Source organism: Protopterus annectens, chromosome 5.part0, assembly GCF_019279795.1.
Source record: "Protopterus annectens isolate FY-2018-M chromosome 5.part0, PAN1.0, whole genome shotgun sequence".
Taxonomy (NCBI): Eukaryota; Metazoa; Chordata; order Ceratodontiformes; family Protopteridae; genus Protopterus; species Protopterus annectens.
This window is the reverse complement of record NC_056735.1, coordinates 1,953,469,388-1,953,491,728: the sequence shown is the minus strand read 5'-3', so window position 1 is coordinate 1,953,491,728 and position 22,341 is coordinate 1,953,469,388. Positions and strand designations below refer to the sequence as shown.

The window sequence follows — 22,341 nt, the reverse complement described above, 5'->3', positions numbered from 1 at the left end:
TGAAGCTGGCACAGAAAAAAAACAAGCATAGCTTAGTAAATTGCACATGCATGTATCCGCAACACAAGATGGACTGCAATTCACCTGAAGATATACTGAAGTAAATGGCCAACATCTGACACATGCAGTGTGCATTGGTAATGGCTATAAACATGTTTGTGTTCAAATGACACAACCAACACAGTGATGTGCTACATTTAAAAAGCAACTAGCACAGATACATGTCAAAAGTAGGGTTCAATATCATATACCCATATATACTGACATACTTAAGCAAGACAGCAGCTGGCACACTCAGAGAAAGGGATATGAATGTGTATGACTAACCGAAGGACAGTTGTTTTTATACAACTATGTTACACCATCTTTGGATGAATTATACATTAAGACTATAGCCTTACATTGGGTGACTAATATGTTTGTGATGTTAGGGACGTTGTACAGCTATAAGAAGGAAGGCTGCAATATTACATACAGTATAATGCCAATTGGACAGATATGTTGACGTGTAATACACACTGAAGGTGTACACATTTTGTAATATAAGCTACATGACACACAGCACTGTTGTTTGCTAAAATAAGTAGGCCACATTATATGGTTGCTCAGTACTTGTGATATTCATAAGATAACAACATGGAATTCCCAAAGGTAATGAGGAGTCACAATCCATAATAATAACACCGTCTGGAAATGTGGCAGGCTATGGAAATGGTACAGTCAGAGGCATATATTCTGTCAGTGGACTAAAACAGTGTAATACACAATACACAATACACAAGTAAAGCATAACACTGATTACAGTGTAATTCTTGCTTAAATGTAACAGGAATACAAAGGCTGCAGACTGTTTGTATGTATGTCATTATAGCACCCAGTAAATAAAACAGTCAGGGCACAGAAACTGGAACCAAGGAGTCCAATCAAGTGTGATAAAAACAGATTCAAAATAGTATCACAAGTTTGATTATGGGGTTATATTATCTGACTCACACAAATAGGAAATCTTTAAGAAATTCTCCAACCCACATCCATCAGATAATGTCTGAATGGATAACTGCATACATTTTCTTTATGACTAAGAGAAGACAACCCCTAAAGTTAAATTGCTGTTATAAAATAATCAAATGAAAATTACCAGTAAGAAGTCAAACTGAGTATCACAAAGTGTGGAATGGTATAAGCAGTGCTCTTATGTTTTAGAAGGCGAAAGTTTAAGTTGGGACAACAACTACAAGGTAGCATTTGTTTTACTGCAGGGGTAATCTATGTTTCTAAATGTGTAAGGTGCCCAATGTTCTGTACAGGCAAAACAGAACAACCCCTCAGAAAAAGGCTATTTGAGCACTGCTATGACATTTTAAAGAGGAATAAAAGTAATGCATTATCCAAGCACTTTGAAGTTTGTCCATTTGTTAAACAAAAATTCTTATAATAGAAAGAATACCTGTGAATCCAAGGGGGGTTGAGAGGGAGAAAAATTAGCACATAAAGAACTACTATGGAAACTTACGCTTAATGACACCACCCCAAAGAATAAATGTTAAAATTTCTATTTTACCAGTGTTTATGTGCAGCTAAATTCTAAAACGTTATTTATCTATTAATCTGTACACTGAACATTCATACACATTTATAGTTTTAGTAAAACCAATCAAGTTTTTATGATATGGATAGCTATGGAACGCATCATCATGGACCTAATAAACAAGGATATAAGGAATCTTCAAACTCTGGATCCCACATAGTTTGGTTTTGTGAAGAGTACATCATGCCTGCTCAACTTGGTTAACTTCTTTGAGTCAGTCACCAGAGCTGTGGAAGAAGGCAAGGTGGTTCATGCAGATGGCCTTGATATGGCCGAGGCCATTGATACCATTCCCCACTCAGGAATCCTATGAAAACTCACTAAGCTAGGCATCAACCACTATATCCACTAGGTGGGTTAAAAACTGGCTCACAGGTAGAACCCACAGTGTGAAGTAACTGACTCCAAGTCAGACTGCCGACCAGTTATGAGTGAAGGCCTACAGGGTTCAGTCCTGGGTCCTCTCCTGTTTGGTATCTACTTCTCTGAAGTCCAGGCCAACACAAAGGGACTCTGGCTGACAAAGTACACAGATGATTGCAAGTTGGGAGCTGCTATGAACTCCCGAAGTGATGTTGACATCCTGCAGAAAGGTCTCACTGAGACAAATAACTGGTGTCAGAACCATAGCCTTAAGCTTAATGCCAAAAAATGTGTCGTCATCCCCTTTGGGAAAAACCCAATTCCCATGAATTACCACATCAATGGTAGTCCACTGAACACAGAAGGCGTTATGAGATATCTGGGAACACAGGTTGATAGCAACCTCTCTTTTGACCACAACATTGCCACTGTGGTTAGAATGCCCTATGTGGCACATCTCATTACTAAGGGTTTTGCATCCAAGAAGATAGAGTCATTGTCTTCCTCTACTCATTAGTTCAGTCACTGAGTACAATGCCCCATTTGGCATGTAGCTCACTAAATACCTGCAACAACTGGAGAGGCTGCAAAAGTACCTCCAAAAGAGGATGCTGGGGCTTAAACATTGGTCCTATATGGACAGACTCAAAAAAACTCTTAACTATTGTCTGTCTCATATCGCCTACTTAAAGATGATCTCTGCTTGACTTAGTAAGCTATGTCTGACCCAGCTCTGTTAGAAATGCTACATTTAAAGAAATCCCCTCCGCACCACATGGTCCAGAGACATCAACCTTATTACCACAATCAAATGGACATGCTGGAAGGACAGGTTCATAACCCAGAGACTGCCCATGCTATGGAATAAACTTCCCATACGTGTCAAGCAGAGCGCCTCACTGGCCCCCAAGAGAATGCTTGATGAGTGGATGGGAAATAGAAAATTCACCCCAGGGATCACTCTGGTGGCTTTACTCAACAGAGGCCACGGGAACTAAAATTGGGTGGCATGTTGCCAGGGTAATTCTATGGGCTAGGCTTGCAAAGGCTCCAGGGCCATTAGCCTAGTACACACGTATGAACCTATGAACATGGCAGACAAGTTAAGCATAAGACAAAAGTACATAGTGCCAATGTGACCACCTGACACACAACATTACTATTGAAGCAAATATGGTAATAGGCCATGTATGTAAACACCCATTATGAACACATATATCTCCCATTTGAATGCAGTCTTAGGAAAATAGCACTGCAATGGTATATGTGAAGTTTTACCAAGTATAACATGTGTAATGCATCATATTTCATTAAGTGAAAAACTATCCATGTATGCACATGGACAGTGACAGCAAGACAAGTGTGTCACATTGGCAGAATTCCACCTGCATCAGCCATAACTGTCACATAAAAGGGCAGACTAGATCTAAGGTGACATTGTAATGATGCATTTCATGCAGAAGAGGACAGTCAAATACAGTGTGCATGAGTACCTGTCTTGCCATCTGTAACAATGTCTTCAGGCATGTCAACATCTAATAAGCAAGTGATACCATGGTAATACTGACAGCGTCAGATTTTAACAACTGTAAGGAGTAATTAATAATATATTGCTCCACACAAACAGAAAAGGGTAGTGTGCATTATGAGGTACATCCTGCTATCGTGACTGCAGTATGAGATTTGTGCACAGATGTGTGCATAGATATTCAAAACAGATAACTAGGAACACAATGTGGTGGCCACATTACATGAATAGATCACATAAGCAGCACTTTCAATACAGATGGCCCTCCCTGATGGGGTTGAACATCCCAAAGGTGCCATCTCCTGGAAGAAATTTCACATTGCATCACTCATCTGGGTCTGGAACACATCAGTGACAGCATCAAGGACCTGTTTCCTCAGGTCATCTTGCTGATTTAATGGAGGACATCATCATTGTCAGTCCACTGGAATGATGATGCTTGCTAGTCCTGGTCCCTCATCATCATTATCATCATCATCCTGGTTATCACCCTGGTACTTGGACTCTAACTTGCCAGGAAGTGGTTTTGTGCATTATTGTCATCTATGGGTGGGTGGACTGGCATAGGTCCATGCTCTGTAACATGACAATAACTGTACATATGTACATATTCCTAAATGAACCTTAACAGTAAAAGAAGAAAAGCAATATGTACAACAATATGTATGAGTCATATACACTGTATAACAACCCAGTGTTATGAATGTGATGTATTAGTCACATGAGAATTAATCCATCTGTCATGTATCTGTGCAAATCTGCACTACACCAAACCTTAACACTTTCAAAAGATCTGCTATGCATATCAGAATGCACTGGGCAATACATATGGAACAGATCCATGTCATAAGTAATGCCTTCACACAATGGGCTGAAGATGACAAATAATATACCCATAGTCTTATGTAATAACATACATCATGTAATGTAAGTCACATGTCAGTGTATATGCTGCCAATATCAAAGTTAGGTAAGAAACCATGTCATTAATAATGGAAATGTAATGGAACAGAGGTATGACACATCTGTTTACATGTCAGAGTAGCATTTAAATTGGCCTATAAAGGAGAACACACATGAAAACATACATATTTTAAACTATCAGTATGCAATCTACGTGGCAAGGAGTATCATAGCCCAAAGTGTAACTAGTGTATTAACAAATATATGTAAATTTCAAAAGTTATGCAAATATTAAAGAGCAGTGACAGCTGCACCATCTAATGAATATAATAACAATACATGTCGACATAATGCAGCTGGATTTGAGTATGTTAAATGTGCAATTGACAACATCAACATACCTTATTCATGATAAGTGTAATGATTGTCTATCAATTGTTATGGTCATGTAAGGGCATAATGCAAGTGACACACATTACTGGATGGAAAAGAAAATGGAAAAATGCATAAGAAAACATAGAAATATTTATGTGTTACATGCTAAACAGAGTGTGTATGCTGCAATGTCACAATCACAGCATGCATGTATTAATCTACAGACACACATTAATGCCTATGTGTGCTTAGTAACATTAAATCACAAAACACTCTTGAGACACATTAATGCCTGTATGTGCTTAGCAACATCAAATGACAGCATACAGTATTGTTTATTTATTTATTTGCAGTTTGTTAACTGGGGCAGTCCACTGGGCCATAATGAGCCCATTTTCAGTGGAGGCTTGGGGTTAAAAGGTCCCCAGTAATATAAAAGTTGCCTGGTACAAAGAAGACAGCACAATCATAAAATACAGCAATACAATTAACAGTAGTGGGTGTTTAACACATTGTACATTGTAAAGTAATATCATACACTGGCAATTTACAAAGCAAGTTTTAGAGATAAGCATATAGCTTATATATATATATATATATATATATATATATATATATATATATATATATAAATGTATTTACATACACACACACACACTTATATATCTGTGTGCGTCTGTATATGTAAATACATTATATATATATATATATATATATATATATATATATATATATATATATATATATATATGTTATGTTGTTGTTGCTGTTTGTCTTTCAGCTTTTCCCGGTAAGGGGTCGCCACATGATTGGCAGTAGATTTTTATGAAATGCCGAGGTGCCAGCTCAATGCCCAACCTTCAACAAAGGCACGCCCATTTACACACGCATGTCTTTTGAATGCTACCCAACTGCGGGGAGGACATGAAGACTCCACACAGAAGGCCCTCCCAAGCCCAGCCAAGAATCAAACGGGAGAACCTCTTGCTGTGAGGTAACACGCTACTGTTGTACCACCGCGGCATCTATATATATATATATATATATATATATATATATATATATATATATATATATATATAATATATATATTTATGCATACATACACATATACATATATCTAGAGTTAATAGGCTAATAAAGAAAAAAGTTAAGAGGTTTTATGGAGGGGTTAGTATAGGATTATGAGCAAGGACAATTCTAGGTAGTAGAGAGGTACGTGTGGAGAGAGGATTTAAAATTGACAGGGATAAGGATAGTTCTCAGAGATAATGTGAGAGCATTCCATTTTTGGCTAAGCAGAAAGAGAAGATAAGATGTCTGGAGGTTGTTTAGGCTTGTGAACTGGGAATAAATTTGTGTTCTCTGATCTAAGGGGCCTGTTCATGAGGTAAGTGGTGTAGATGGAATAAAGGGATGGACAGTTGAGTTTGCGAGCAATAGTAAGTTGTAAGTAGTCGACGTAATTTGGTAGTTCCAGCCAGTTTAGAGGTCAAAGTGCCTTACAGTGGTGGGAGGAGTATTTAAAATTTGTTGCAAATTTGGAAATCTTGTTGTAGCAGGCTTCCAGCATGGCTTTTAGGGAGGCTTGGAGGGTAATAAGTAAAGGAGAGCCATACATGAGAGAGGGGAGAAGGTATGTGGATGCAAGGATTTTTCTTGTAGAGTGGGTTAGATATTGATTGTGTCTGTAAAGCAATCCTAATTTTGATGGGTTTTTTGATATTTTGTTGTATGTGGATATTGAATTTTAGTTGCTCGTCTATTACTACTCAGAGAAGTTTTGAGTGTGGGATGATTTCTATCAGGCGTTTAGTTTGGCTGTAGGTTTTGAAAGTATCTTTGCATACTATTGTGAATTAGGACGGGGCGAAAATCATGATTTAAGTTTTGCTTGGGTTCAGAGCTGAGTGGATGCAGAACATCCAGGATTCTGTGGTGGAGAGTTGCAGTTCAGAAATTGAGTTGGCAGAGGAGACTCTTGTTGAATAGTCTGTATACTGAATTACCTCAGCATTGGATATAGAGGTGTAGAGGTTATTGATAAAGATATTGAATAGTAGGGGGTCGAGTATGGAGTCTTGTGAAATTCCAGTAGGGTTACTCAGGTAGTACGATATGGACTTTTGCCATTTGATGGCTTGTTGCCTTTCAGAAAGATAGCTTGAGAACCAGTTTATAGTGATGGGGAGAGATAGAAGTGAGAGAGTTGCGATAGTAGTAAGTGGTGGGAGACAGTATTGTAGGCTTTTGAGAGGTCTAGGAGTATGATTGCAACAGTTTTCCCAGAGTCACAGGCTCTGTTAATGGTACTGTGACTTGGTCAAAAGCCATGTTGTGATGGGGATAAGAGGTAGTTTTGAATGAGATAGGGCATGATCTGTGTGTAGATACATTTTTCTATCATCTTGGAGATTGGTGAGAGGATGGCAATCAGGCAGTAATCAGATATATAATTGTTTTTGCCACCTTTGTGGAGAGAGAGGATGTAAGCCTTTTTCCACAGTTTGGGGAACATAAGATTTGGCAATTGATCTGTTAATCAGGATACTAATGGGGTAAGCTATGACTTCAGTGGTGGCTTTTAGGAAGGTGGGTGGTAAGTTATCTGGAGCATTTGAGCAAGGTTTGAGCCTTAAGAGCAGCCTTTTTATACTTGTGGTGGAGACCAGTTGGAGTGTAAAATTGGGGGTAGGGACTGAGTAGTGGCTAGGGGTGGGAGAAGAGTGTAGGCAAGTCTGGGAGGGGGATGGGGATTTGGGGATAGGAATGTTATTTATGCTGCTAGTGTTAGGAAAGTTGGCGGAGAGCTCAGCTATGCAGTTTATGAAGAAGGAGTTGAAGACTGATGCTATTTCCTGGGGAATCTTGTTGGGCAGTCGGCGGGGATTTTCTATGGTGCCTGCATTAAAGAGGGAGGAGATAGCATTCCAAAATTTCTTTTTTAGATCCAGATTGTGGCTGAACTAGAGCTTAATGCAGTATCTTTTTGAACTAGTTGATTTACTTGATTACAGAGTTTTCTAAAGAGCAAAAGAGAGTCTTGATTTTTGGTTTTTCTGTAGTGCTTTAGGGTTTTGTCTCTGCAATGCATGAGGTCTTTGGTGGATTTGGTCAGCTATGGGCAGACTTGTTTTTATCCTTTGTGAATAGGTGCTTGGTTGTTTAGTGTATCTGTGAAGGAATTATTGAAATAGTCAACGGTATTATCTAATTGGAGTGTTTTTATTATGTTCCAGTTTATACTTTTAAGGGTGTCAGAGAAGAGTATTGGGTTGAAGTTTGTTAGCTTGTGAGTTTCCTTATGGTGGTGTAGGTGTTGGAGGGTACTTGGAGACTGGTGGATGTAGGCGGGTAGGTGGTCACTTAAGGAATCAGGGAGGATGCCAGCTTCAGATATTTTGTTGGGGTGTGAGATAGGTATCCAGTCCAGGAAGGATCCAGAGGAATAATCACTGGATGGTCCAGTTGGGGAGTTGATGAGTTGGGTGACGTTGAGTAGATTATATTGTAGGTAGAAGGGTTGGAGGCCAGATTTGTCCAATTGTTGTTTACATCTCCTAGGATGATTGTTTCATTTGTTATGTTGGAAGAGATCCAAACAAGGATGTCTTCCAGTATGGGGCTCTTGTTTTGTCTTGAATAGGCAAGTTAAATACACCATCTAATAAGCTGAGAACCACTACCATATGTATAAGATGCTCACTGTATGCTGTTAACCCAGCAGAAACAGTAAAAGTTGCTTTGTATATTATTAGCAGGAATCATTAAAATAATAAAATACATATAACATACATATGTAAGACGTCAACAGTCAATGATCTGCAAGTATAACAAAGCTGAGTATTATTTTTGTTATGTCAGAAAACATTCTATAACCTCAAAATAAGACATTAATGTTAGAAGAACTTGACACATGGATTTAAAAAAATAGCAAAAGGTATACATAAAACATTAATAATTACAACATATATATACATTGTGGATGCATAACTGGAATCTTGCCATCTAATTTGCATGCATGGATGCAACTTGAATAACATTGACATTCAGGAGACACATGCTAGTGGTCTTATTGGGTAGAAATAAGACTAATGATAATAATGCATACCTCTCTCCTTTTGCTGCCTCTCCTGCCTGTCTATGCACAATGTTTTGTTTCTAGCATGTTTCTCCTCTCCTGCAGGAATAAAAAGTGATGAAAGATTGAGTTCCAAATTAGACCGTGCATTATGAGGTTAAACAGCATTTATGATTACAGTTAAAATAAGTCACGTCAAAATGTACTCTTAGTAATGTAATCATATAATCCAACATAGCAATCCTAGTTCATAGTTTGCATAGATGACTTTTTATATCAGTACTAGTAGCTGGATTCAAACCTATAATGTACAGGCTATGCTCATAAATGAGTCCAGAACCCTACCTGCCTAGCTACTTGTTCTTTGCTATATAGGATGCATTTAATGAAAGTCTAATACCTGTGATCTATGACTATGTAGCTGAAATATGTTATGTCATGTGTCTCGGTCTACACATTAATAATGATATATGAGGGGATTTATGGATAACATGTGAGACAGTCCCAATGTAGCATCTGAAGAAGGTTCTGTTCTGCACTATGCACAGTTTTCAGTGCTATTAAACAAGCACAGTGCTTTATGTATAGTAATGTTAGAAGGCTAAGCTTTACAATTTTAGCATATATCCCCCAGTAATATATGCAATGCTTATATACATACAGTCATATAGCATGCAACACATAAAGGGCAACTGCTGCGTAAGTGGGCAATAGTATACACACTCAATAGAATAACAAATCCATCAGTGTTAAGAAAGTAATCTCATTTGTACATTCTCAAAGAATTGTAGATAATGGGAAACTGTGTAGTCATCTGCAGCCTGTGCACTGTAGGTGTTAATGCACTCCAAAAATGAGATGTGTATAGATTAGTCCCTGAATCAGTACACAATCTTACAACATATTAATATTAAGTAAAGAAATATTTCTGAGATATGAACCAATGGATAACCTGCCATGATATACACTGTTTAGGCAGTTGAGCTAATGCACATCACAGTACTTTGCATGCCTGAAAAGCATCTCTGAATGGCTAGCACTTTCAGTGGTATCTTGGGAATACTTGCATTCCATCATAATATCTGATGTTACTTAAATATGCTGCACACCTGCTTGTTTGGTCCAGGTTATGTGTGGATGACCCCAGTATGCACAATTTACTGTCCAACAATTTTTAAATATAACATTTTTATTTCCATTAAGAGTTCCCTATTCATATTCATACACTTATTACATATGGAATAGCTATGGACTCTACTTCATCTAACTAAATATGGTCAGTAAATGCTAACAGTAAGTAGTAGGTGGTAAGTTGTAGACTTTGGCACTTGGCTTAAACCTAAGTGATCATGTTCTACAAGTTATTTCTGTTTCTATGGCAACGGCCATAGTAATAGTGCTGAACCTGCATGCCTGTTCTGAAGATCCCTGCTTGTCCTTGGTGCTCCTTTGTAATCTAGTTCCAAACGCTGATCTTTAAGAAATTCCTTGGGTGTGCTTGTCCCATCTGTTCATGTTCATCATAGAAGGCCCACATATGGAAATCCTTCTCCTTGGTCCAATTGGGCACTCAGACAAGCCAGATTGTCCTCTCAGTTGACATTGCCCAAATGCCCAGTAGTTATCATTCCATGAGAACATCTGTAACACGTGCCCAATTCCCATCAATTGTCTGTAACCACCCGATGTGCACCACTTTTAAAATGCAAACAATTTTCTGAAGATAATAAAACTAATAAAGTGCAAAGTATGAAACATGGCCAGATTGCAAACAATTTATTATAAAAGATAGGTGAGCGCTTTTGCGAGTATACAACCCGCTTTTTCAGACCATTAATTTTCTGAAGATACTTTGGAACAACTTTCTCAAAAGTTTCAAGCAATGTCAGCTGAGAGGACACACTGGCATGTCTGCTTGCCTGGCAGGTTTATGGTGTTATGCCAAGAGTATCATTCTCTCATCCTGGGAATGTAAGGGTAGACCACCTCCAGTGACATCCTTCTCCATCTCATAATGGTGGAGTCTGTTGTCTACCACTCACACCATTGATCATATTGGCATCATCCCTCCACACTTGCTGTATCCACACAGTATTGTCCATTCATCCTAGTGATGTATTGAGTCAGGTGAGCCAGAACGTACAGGTATGTCTGACGTTCACAAACACTGACATATGCTTCAATTATCATTCAAGAACCTTCATCTTACCTTCTTTTTATTACTGTTATAGCAGTGGAACAACATTGCATATGTTGAAACACCCCTCATGTGGTTGCACATGGTAAGTGTTATAGCATGTTATATTATCCATGCAATGCATAGATAACACTGTCAGCACCATGTGTACTGTTGTATGTTTCAATCACATTGGCTCATCAAAATCAGGAAAACAATACCATATGTCATGTAAGTGCCTTTGTATTTTGTTAGTGTGATCTATAGCCTTTGTGTGCATGTGCCTTCTGTTATGCCAGAGGTGTGTACTCTGAGATGTGTACACTCACATGACATTTGTCTTGCATTTTAACCTACAGTTATGTCCTTGAGCCAGATGGTGCATTCACTGACAATAATTTTTAAACAGACCTGGTCAGGTTGTTCATATGACTGATATAGTGCAACACTGTTTAGCACAACTGTGTACTTTGATATTAATGTCGTCCTTTTCACAGGCACCTCATCAGGGCACCGGCACAATTGATCTGTAGCTTTTTGTGCCTCCTGTTATACCAGAGCTGCATACTCACATGTCATTTGTCTTCCATTTTAACCTACAGGTTCAGCTTCACACTAGGTGCTTTAGTCTCCAACCAGGGAGAACAGGCATGTTAAGACAATGTATACAGTTGCTATAATACAATAATGCTAAATACATCAGTGACCTTCATGACTAATGTGGTCTTGTTCACCTGCATGGGTGTCTTGCAATCTGTACAACAATGCTGCCTATCCAGTATGTATATATCTTATTTACTGTGTGTTATACATCATTTTAAATACTACACAATGCTGTGTATGTGCTTACTACTGATTTGTGGTGTACATGTCTATTTTTACATGACAGTGACATTTCAACCTTCACTACCAGTGGTGTAGTCAGAGAAAGACATGTCAATTATGTCCTTCAATGTTTTTTGTTCAGACTGTCTGTAATGTTTGCTAGATATATGACTGATATCGCATAGCTCTGCACAATAGGTTTACTTATACAACCCACAACTGTTTTAAGTCCATAGTACCATGAGTATTCACTGTAGTTAAGAAGTAGTCAATTATGCCAGTCATGTCCTACCTCACTGGACTTCCATGAATGCTTATGACATGTCCTATGTCTCCATTTGCAACATATTCACTACCTGTCTCTTCCAGTAGCCCATCCACTGATCCTCATGCAGGATGTGATGTGCCTCAATATGAAAGCATGGCCAGTGGCACAGAGACCACTACACTGGTTTCATTGCAGGCTCAGAAGGGATCAGTCATGTTTGTCATGGTGTACTCTGTTTGGGAGGATAGTGTGGACAGCTCTTCTGATGATGTAGAGACAACAGATGGTAGACACAATGATGTCCATGACCCTCTGTCCCATGTTGAGTATTGTACTGATACTGAATTTTCCACCATGAAGGACTGATACAGTCCAAAAGACTACATGTGGGAGTCTAGCTGATGTGAGTGGAAATGTGTCAGAGGATTTCCACTTAATGTTACAAGGAATTAATGTTCACAGTGACAGCATGGCTTTGACCTGTGTGCACAGCTGTGTGTGTTACATGAAGGTCAGAAGCACAGACATGGACAGGTCATGGCAGCATTAACTGCACAGCATGACAGTATGACATTTGCTGCCCACTCTGGCTTGGACCCCTGTGCCTGGCTTTGACATCTATCAATACAAGACCTTGAGTTCATCTAAGAGCATTTGTAGACCTACAAAGCTAATGTTAAGTATTTTTGCAGTTACTCTATATCAGTGCTATTTAACAGTTCTGTGCTGCATTTATTTATTTTACTGAATATATCACTGTTTTCCAGCTTAAACTTGTTAAAGAAATGCCATCTATTTGTTACTGTACTGCTGAGATTGTTTTAACAATATTCTGATAGTTTCTAACCTCCTCTGAAACTGCAAAGGTTGTTTTTTCTGTGTTTGAAGAAGTTTTCCTACATTTGCATAAATGTTTCTGTATGTTAGAACTTTTCTCGTGGTTTGTGAACTTATTTCCGAGGACTCCAGATACTGTAGGTATTCTGCTTATGTTGTTAAGCATTTATTACTGCACTTGAGCTCAAAACCAGTTTGTTTTACATTAAGAGGTTTTTTTCTGTACTCTGGAGGGAGCAGAGGGCTGATTCAATCCATCAGAGGTGGGAACGGCTGATGGAACGTTTATTGTGAGCTTATTTGATTGGCCTGAGTACTTACTGTGTAAAAGTATTTCATCCTGCTGGCATTTCTATATTTGAGAACATTAGTTAGGATTCATTATACTGTAATAGTTTTGCCTTTTGTTATAAAGCATTTGTTGCTGCACTTGAGCTCAAAACCAGATTGTTTTATATTAAGAGGGTTTTTTCTGCACTATGGTGAGAGAAGAGCTGATTCAACCCATCAAAGTTGGGAACTGCTGTTGGAAGACCTATTGTGTGTTTATCTGATTGGTCTGAGGGCTTAGCTGTGGTAAGGTCTTTCATCCTGCTGGTATAAAAGCATTACATTTTTGTCAGACTTTGCTTATATATTCAGAGCTTTCCTGTGCCTGGCTTTGAAACTTATGACTGCAAGACTTTGTGTTCATCTAAAAGCATGTGTGGACCTACATAGCTGATATAAGTTTTTTTTTCTTTTCACTTGCTATAACTATACCAGTACTATTGAACAGTATTGTGCTGCATTTATTGATTTGTTTGAATATATCACTGTTTTTCAGCTTGCACTTGTAAGGAAATGACATATGATTATTACTGTGCTGCTCTGAAATTATTTTAACAGTATTCTTGTTACTGTGCTGCTCTGAGTTTGTTTTAACAGTATTCTTGTTACTGTGCTGCTCTGAGATTGTTTTAACAGTATTCTTGTTACTGTGCTGCTCTGAGTTTGTTTTAACAGTATTCTTGTTACTGTGCTGCTCTGAGTTTGTTTTAACAGTATTCTTGTTACTGTGCTGCTCTGAGTTTGTTTTAACAGTATTCTTGTTACTGTGCTGCTCTGAGATTGTTTTAACAGTATTCTTGTTACTGTGCTGCTCTGAGATTGTTTTAACAGTATTCTGATATTTCCTAACCTCCCATGATACTGCAAAAGCTGTTTTTCTGTGCTTGTAGAAGTTCTGCTACATTTGCATACATTTTTCTGTATTTCTGAACTTTTCTTAGGGTTTGTGAATTTATTTCCAAGGATTCAAGCAATTGTAGGAATTCTGTCTTATGTTGTTAAGCATTTATTACTGTACTTGAGCTCAAAACCAGTTTGATTTACATTAGGAGGGGTTTTTTTTTTTGCACTCTGGAGGGAGCAGAGGCTTATTCAACCCATCTGAGTAGGAAACTGCTGATGGAAAGCTTGTTGTGTGTTTATCTGATTGGCCTGAGTGCTTACTGTGTAAAAGTATTTCATCCTGCTGGCACATCAGTATTTGGGAACATTATTTAGGGTTCAGAATTATTTTAAAGGATTCCTTATACTGTTTGAGTTTTGCCTTTTGTTATAAAACATTTGCTGCTGTACTTGAGCTCAAAACCAGACTTTTATATTAAGAGCATTTTTTTCTGCACTATGGTGGGAGTAGAGGGCTGATTCAACCCATCCAAGTTTTGAACTGCTCTTGGAAGGCCTATTGTGTGCTTATCTGACTGGTGTGAGGACTTAATTGTGTAAAGGTCTTTCATCCTGCTGGTATAAAAGCATTACATTTTGAGACTGTGCTTATATGCTCAGAGCTTGGAAACTTATGACTACAAGATCTAGGGTTCATCTAAAAGTGTCTGTGGACCTACAAAGCTGATACATTTTTTTTCCGCACTTGCTGTAACTATCTCAGTGCTATTTAACAGTAGTTTTCTGCATTACTGATTTTGTTGAATTTATCACTATTTTTCGGCCTGCACATGTTAAAGAAATGCCATCTATTTGTTACTCTACTGCTCTTAGAGATAGTTCTAAAAGTATTCTGATATTTCCTAACCACCTCTGATACTGCAAAAGCTGTTCCGAGTTTGTCAAAGTTCTTCTGAGTTTGCCAAAATATTTCTACGTTTTGCAAAATGTTTCTGTTTTGTGGAAGGTTTCCTACACTTGCATACATTTTTCTGTACTGGGGAACTTTTCTCAGGGTTTATGAACTTATTTAGAAGGATTCCTGATACTGCAGGAATTCTGCCATTTGTTGTAAAGCATTTGTTACTGCACTTGAGCTCAAAACCAGTTTGTTTTACATTAAGAAGTTTTTTGTTCTGCACTCTGGTTGGAACAGAGGGCTGACTCAACCCATCTGAGTTGGGAACTGGTGGTGGAAGACTTATTGTGTTTATTTGTTTTAGCCCAAGGGCTTAACTGTGTAAAAGTCTTTCATCCTGCTGATATAAAAGCCTCACATTTGTGCATCATGTAGATACGTGTACCCATGCCTTGTATATTAAGCAAACCTCTCCAGTTTAAAACCCTCCAGAGGAAATGCTCTCCATAGCCTCACACTGATTTTAGCTGCTCAAAGAGCTGCCAGTTTGCACAGGGGGTCATTTAATCCTATACTACTAAATGCTCTCACGCAGACATTTAAATGACTATTCCCCAACCCTTTTATACACTAAGGATCTGGTATAATGGATAGGTGCTTCCCTGTCATCTCTATTTCTGGCCTAGTGGATATGGGAATCCTGAGGCAATGTAGTAACTGCTTTATGTTCACTGACAGCCATATAATTGTAGAGAACATTCAAACAAAGTGCGTGAGAGATGTAGATACACAATGTCATTGGAGGCAAAGCTCTCACATGCACACATGAAAAATGCAAACCACATTGTCAGCATTGCACCCAAAACATTTTCTACCAAAACAAAGGAACAAACACATAAATACACATACGTAAACATACTCACATGTAATCTACCCAAAACTCCAAGACCTCCAAAAAACATTTCACAGTGGCCCCCATGCACATTCAAAAAAGACAGCATCTCACACAACACAACTCTGAAAATCATAGTAGTCCCACTTTCAAGCCCATAAGGCAGCACACCACACATCCAATCATTCCACATACTGAGATTCCATTGTAAGACATACTGATTGCCCCCTTTCAGGCTAAACAAGGAGAAGATCTCTGTGAGTTGTCTGTCTGGACCAAGAATCTGCCAGTGCACTTATGTACTTAGGTCTTTAAAACACAAGTACCAGTATGACACGGTCATAGTACATGTGGGAGTAAATGACATAAGATGTACCTCACTGGACCACATGAGAGACATGATAGAGCTCTGGTATTATGTGTTCAAGATGGGTATAAATCTAGCCTTGAGTAGCATCCTACCTTCACCAATGAATATATCCCAGTACAAGAGAAAAATTATTGACTTCAATAATTGGCTTAGTTTTTGGTATCACAGCAAGGGTTGCAATATCTGCCAGCCTGAGAAGAAATGAATGACAAACCATGATGCTTTGCCAGAGATTGTTTGCACTTGTCAACACTTGGAATCTGGATACTGGCAAAAACTTTATATATGTTACACCCACCAATATAACAAAAACCACTCACAACTACCTAAAGATACTGCTGCTCAATGCTTGGAGTTTAAATAAAAAATGCACTCAATAAAGGCACTCCTAACCTTGTAGAATGCAGACATATGTGCTGTCATGGAAACATAGTTCAGAACTATTGAAAGCACCCCGACTATCAAAGGCTACAAAGCCTTTCATACATTTCGATCCTCCTCAGCTTAGGAGAAAACAAAGGGAGGATGTGTCTCAGTGTTCATAAAGGTCAAGTACACTGTTCAACCGGTCCATCAAAATGCCTCACTTGAGCTGCTCCATGCCCAACTAACTATAGGTGCAACCTCCTATCATATCCTTGCTAGGTACAGATTTCCTAACATGAGTCTGGGAAACAACACCTCCAGCCTAAACCTACTGGAATCTCTTAACATTCAGCTTAACACCACACTTATGAGTGACTGCAACTACCTCTCCATAAACTGGTAGACTTATTTATGCTCCAAAATTCACTTTCTCAGAGGTTTTTGGACTTTGTCAATGCAATCACCTAGGAGCAACTAGTTAGCTCCCCAACTGGCAGTACAGATATCCTAGACCTAGTACTCACAGACATAGGAGGATGCTACTTCCTCCTGTGAATTAACTTCTTCCTTGTAAGATCTGACTACAAAATTATTTCCTTTAGTACTAAGACTAACCTGGAACCCCTATCAAACTCCAAATCTGTTAAGAACTTCGCTAAGGCCAGTTACCTCAAACAAAGTGACAGCTTATTAACCTTCCCAGCCCCTCCAGTCCTGGATAATACTAAGATCTTTTCTGAGCTGTAGAAAAAACTCTTTACAATGACATTCATAACTGCATAGAGGAGGCAGTGTCTGTCCAAGTCAAACCTATGATTACTGGCAAAAATAAATCACTTTGCTGGACACCTAGCATAAATAGGCTATTCAACAAAATGAAAAAATACATGCTGTATAAAGCCTAGAAGGAAAAGATAAAACATTGCAAAAAGACACTCACTTGTCAAAGGAAACAAATTACAGAACCGGTCAAATCAGTCAAAGCCAACTATGAGGCAAAGCTAGCCTCCGAGATAAAAGACAACCATAAGGCTTTTTGAAATTATGCTCATAACCTCAAGGAAAATGCTCAGTAATCTGCTGAGTTAATCATGAATGGCAACTGTTACACACCTTCTTAAACTATAGCAAACCTGCTGGCCAACAAGTTCAGGTCAAACTTCGACACCTCATCACTTCCAGTCCTACCTCACCCAAACTAAAACACGCAACCATCCACCTACTAGTCATCACAAGGCAAAAGGTCCTTACTGCCCTCACAAAAGCCAAAAACACAGCCTCCACACGTCCCAACAACTTTCCAAGATGCTTTTTAAATAGCTTAGAATAGAATCTATCAAGGCCACTAGAAACTCTCTTCAACTACAGCTTCCAGGTGGGCTTTTTTCCAGGGGAATGGAGGACTGCATATATCATTCCTTTGCATAAGGGGGGTGGGGTCCATCATCTGACCTAGGGAACTACAAACCCACAAGAATCATCAGTCATATCTGCAAGGACATGGAGAGCACTATCATGGAAAGGATCAGTGATGACATAGGAACTCTCCAAACACTGGACCAGTCCGAATTTGGCTTTGTCAAAGGAATGTCTTGCCTGCTTAGTCTGATGGACTTCTTCAAGAATGTCCCCAGGGCCATGAAAGAGGGTAAAATGGTACACAGCTCTTATCTAGACCTGGCAAAAGCTTTCAACAGAATCTCCCACTTCGGGATCATATATAAAGTTAATGAGTTAGGCATAAACCCCTGCATCATCAGACGATTAGCAAACTGACTTACTCACAGGACATCTTGTCTGGATAGGTGAAACCACGTCCAAAAAAGGAACCTGTTATTAGCAGTGTCCCACAGACCTTAGTGTTGGGACCCCTCCTGTTTGGTATATATTTCTCTGAAGTGAAGGCCAATGTTAGGAGCCTCTGACTCACCAAGTTCGCCAATGACTGTAAGCTTGGAGCAATCATTGAATCCCCAAATGATCTTGACATGCTACAAGCAGGACTAAAAATTACAAATAACTGGTAACCAAATCATGTTCTGACACTAAATGCTAAAAGAAAAAAAACATAATTATACCCTTCAGTAAATGAGATATTCCTGCAAATTATAATACTAATAACACACTCCTAAAAATTGACCCAGTAGTGAGGAACTTAGGGACACAGATAAATAGTATCCTAACCTTTGACTACCAGGTAGCTATGGTAGTGAGGAAATCCTTCTTTGTGGCTCAACTTTTAAGTAAAGGCAAGGCATTAAGATCAAATGAAGTCATAATGCCATTGTACTCAGCCCTTATCAGGCCAATAATTGAGTATAAATCTCCCTTCTGCATGCACCTAACCAAGCACTTACACCAAATGGAACAATCCCAGAGGTTTCTCACTAAAAAAAATACAAAGCATAAGGCATATGTCTTATGCAGACCTGCAGAACAACTAAAGGCCCTATCCCATTACTTCAGCTCATATTGTTTATTGAGATTATTTATGTATGTGCTAATATATGTATGGCTTGTCGTGACTCGAAAGTGTGGATCAGATGCTAAAGTGTTGCCTGAGTTAGGACATATGTCTACAGCCTTTATTGCCCACACCTGTTTCTTCTCATCCCTGTATCCTCCTGATTATCCTGTGACAGCTCTTCTAGCTCCACATCTGACACCGGGGGTTCTTGGGGTAGATCACCAACACCTGTGGCTGGTACATCACTTTGTTTTGATATTATCATGTTGAACAGCCTACCAAACACATGCTCAATGGTGTTCGATTTCACAGAGTATGAATCCTTAGCAGATGTTGATGGGGATCTGTATGATGTCAAAAGACAAGGCTTCACTCGATAACCACAGTTGCCTGTTTTTAAATGTATGAGAAAGGATATTTGTTTATCATGCTTTCTTTTTAAATGCTTGGCTAATGATTACAGTATACTGATCATTATGTACTCATCTAGTAGGAGACCCTTTGGTATTTTACCATGTTAGAAAGCGGCTCTCAGAGCAATATCTTTCCAAATTGCTGCATCATGCACAATGCCAGGTGTATTGCCATGCTATTGGTAATGAGTCTATCTGTGGAGCACAGCCCCAGACAGCTGAGCAACAGCCATGCCTTTATATTACCATCAGGTACAACTGTGGTTTGGACTGGGACATGGGTGCAGTCAATTACACCAAGGACACAGGGAAGTTGTCAATAGGATAGATCATCTGCATAACAGTTCTGTTCTCCACTGCTGTTGTTGGAAAGTGGATGTGTTCATCCATTTTGTTACAAATTACTGCTAGAAACTGTTCAAGAATGTGCCTGACAGCTGTCTGGGATATACTACAGCTTCACCCATATGCAGCTGTTATGTCTTAGAGGCCAGTATACCCAGACTCAGACACGCTTTTTTTTTTTTTTTTTACGGGTACTGGGTTACTCCACAGACTGCGAGTGTACATGTGATTTGCACATGCCCTGCCCATGGCCTGCACCCGCTTTCTGTATTATCTGTATCTATTATTTCTTGTTCAGTTAGCTGACTTAACTATAGCCTGGCTCAACCCATCGCTGGCTGCCTACTTGTATGTATTTTCAGATTGTCTTCTATTATTCTTTGTAGTACCACAGTCTGCTGTAGTGCATTAAATGACACTATTTTTTATTATATTTTGTGGATTTTTAGGACTGCTTAGTAATTCATAGAATAAAAGAGTATTAAATTAGGTAAGCAGGTATGGCTTCTGCCAATTGCTTTCATGAAATTGTTGGCAAACCTGTTTGTTGAATTTTATTTGCCTTGCGCACAAATGTTGTCTTTTGGCATCTTGTAGACATGTGTATAGTCTACAACTATCCTATGCTGAATCACAAAGTGCTTGCTCTCATTTTACCATCCATTATACAACTGATGTGGTGACATCTTCATGCTGCACTGTCTGCAACTTTCTTTTGTAATCTGGACCCATTTTTTTCCAACCAGTGAAAAAGAATAGTTTTAGCACAAGACCATTTTTTGTCACAACTCACGTTGTGTCCATAAGAAGCCACTTTAATTCTAAACACATAGGCCACGTAACTACTAATATTAGTCGTATGGTTCCCCCATTACCCTTCCTAGCCAGTTGCTTCTTTGTTTTCTGAATTCTCATACCATTTTTCTTTTTTGCATGTGTGTGTGTGTGTGTGTGTGTGTGTGTGTGTGTGTGTGTGTGTGTGTGTGTGTGTGTGTGTGTGTTTCTGTGTGTGAGTGAGTGTGTGAGATTGTACTTTTCCTCTCATAAAAAAGGGAGGTCATCAGGCGGATATGAGCAGAGAGAATTGTGCATATTTTCACATCTAATTCTGTTAAGACTTCAAGTTATGACTCTCCCTCAAATTGCTGACATGAATGAGAGCAACATGGAGATTTTTTTCACTTCTCTTTTATTTATCATTTTATGTTTATCTGGAGTTCATTGTAGTAAAATATGCAAAAATAATTATTTTCATGTGCAGGTGAGTGTTGCACTTAATATTGGATTTACAGTTCATTTAAAACTGATACTAGCAAAACAAGTAACTATAAATGAGAAACTGCAAATTAATAATAATAAAAGGTGAAAGGCATACCTCTCAACTGTACAGATTTCCACAGTGTCTAGATTTTTGCCTCATATTTTTGTTCTGTTTCTCATAAAATTGTGGTTTTCTGGCAAATCACTGAGGGCTGAAGTCAGAAAATAATGGCAGACATTTGAGTTATAGACTTCATACACTTCAGAAAATTCTTATGAATGCAAAACATGTTCTATCAACTTTCTCTGTTTGTAAGAGCAATATTTAAAAAGTGTCCATATTTTGGGGCTTTTGTTCCCCCATTATTTATGGCTTCATCCAGATTTCTTGCTCTTAGAGGTTGAGAGATATTGTGAAAGCATAGGAGCAAAAGGTGCAACATTTTGAAGTTGCAACACTTTAATACATGCTGGCGACCACACTTCATTTTGCAATCATTGATTGCATTACACACACACACACACACACACACACACACACACACACACACACACACACACACACACACACACACACACACACACATTAAATAAGGCCTATTGAATTTAGGAATTGAAAATAATCAAGGTGATTTTTTTTTATACAATTGCCATTGCATGAATCAGAGTTACTAAATTATTAGTGTTACCGTCTTACAGTACCTGATCTCCAGTTAGGATGTCAGCTGTGTTGACTTGTATGTGGAATCTGCACAACCTACTTTGTTTTGCTTAATTTCTTCCCTCCAGCTGTGTAGAATAGGTTACGGTGTTGCTTGTCTCCCATCCTCCTTGTGATTTTCATATAGAGTAGCATGCCATCAAGATCAGAGGTCACAGTCTATTAATCATTAATCATTAATCCATTCAGAAGACATGAATTGTGGTATCTTTGCTGCAGAAGTTGGTATCTGAAACCAGTATTAAGTTGGTAGGTATTAATGTTTGTTTTAATTTTATTTTAGTGATGTGTTGTGTAATGCCTCGTGCAAGTGTTAATGGAAAGCGATAATTCAAATGAAATAATTGGTAGTTAGCTGTCCGTAAGAGAGGGATGGATCCCTGACTGTAGTGCAGAAGGTGCAGGTTCACTTAGCAGACATAGTCCATGAGAAGACATTAGGGGTGGAAAGAAGTGGTGTTTTTCAAGCTTGCTTATCTTGGGGAGGGGGGA

The 22,341-nt window shown here is 38.7% G+C and overlaps 1 long non-coding RNA gene across 1 annotated transcript in view; it reads right to left on the bottom strand.

Annotated features, from left to right (window-relative positions):
* The window catches only part of LOC122802111, a 39,394-nt gene extending 17,324 nt beyond the window's left edge, over positions 1-22,070 (bottom strand). Inside the window, exons 1-2 of the long non-coding RNA XR_006364892.1 lie at positions 21,831-22,070; positions 8,869-8,937 (exon numbers count right to left, since the gene is read on the bottom strand). This is a non-coding gene — a long non-coding RNA (uncharacterized LOC122802111). The remainder of the gene's footprint in view (positions 1-8,868; positions 8,938-21,830) is intronic.
* Between the last annotated feature and the right edge of the window lie 271 nt (positions 22,071-22,341).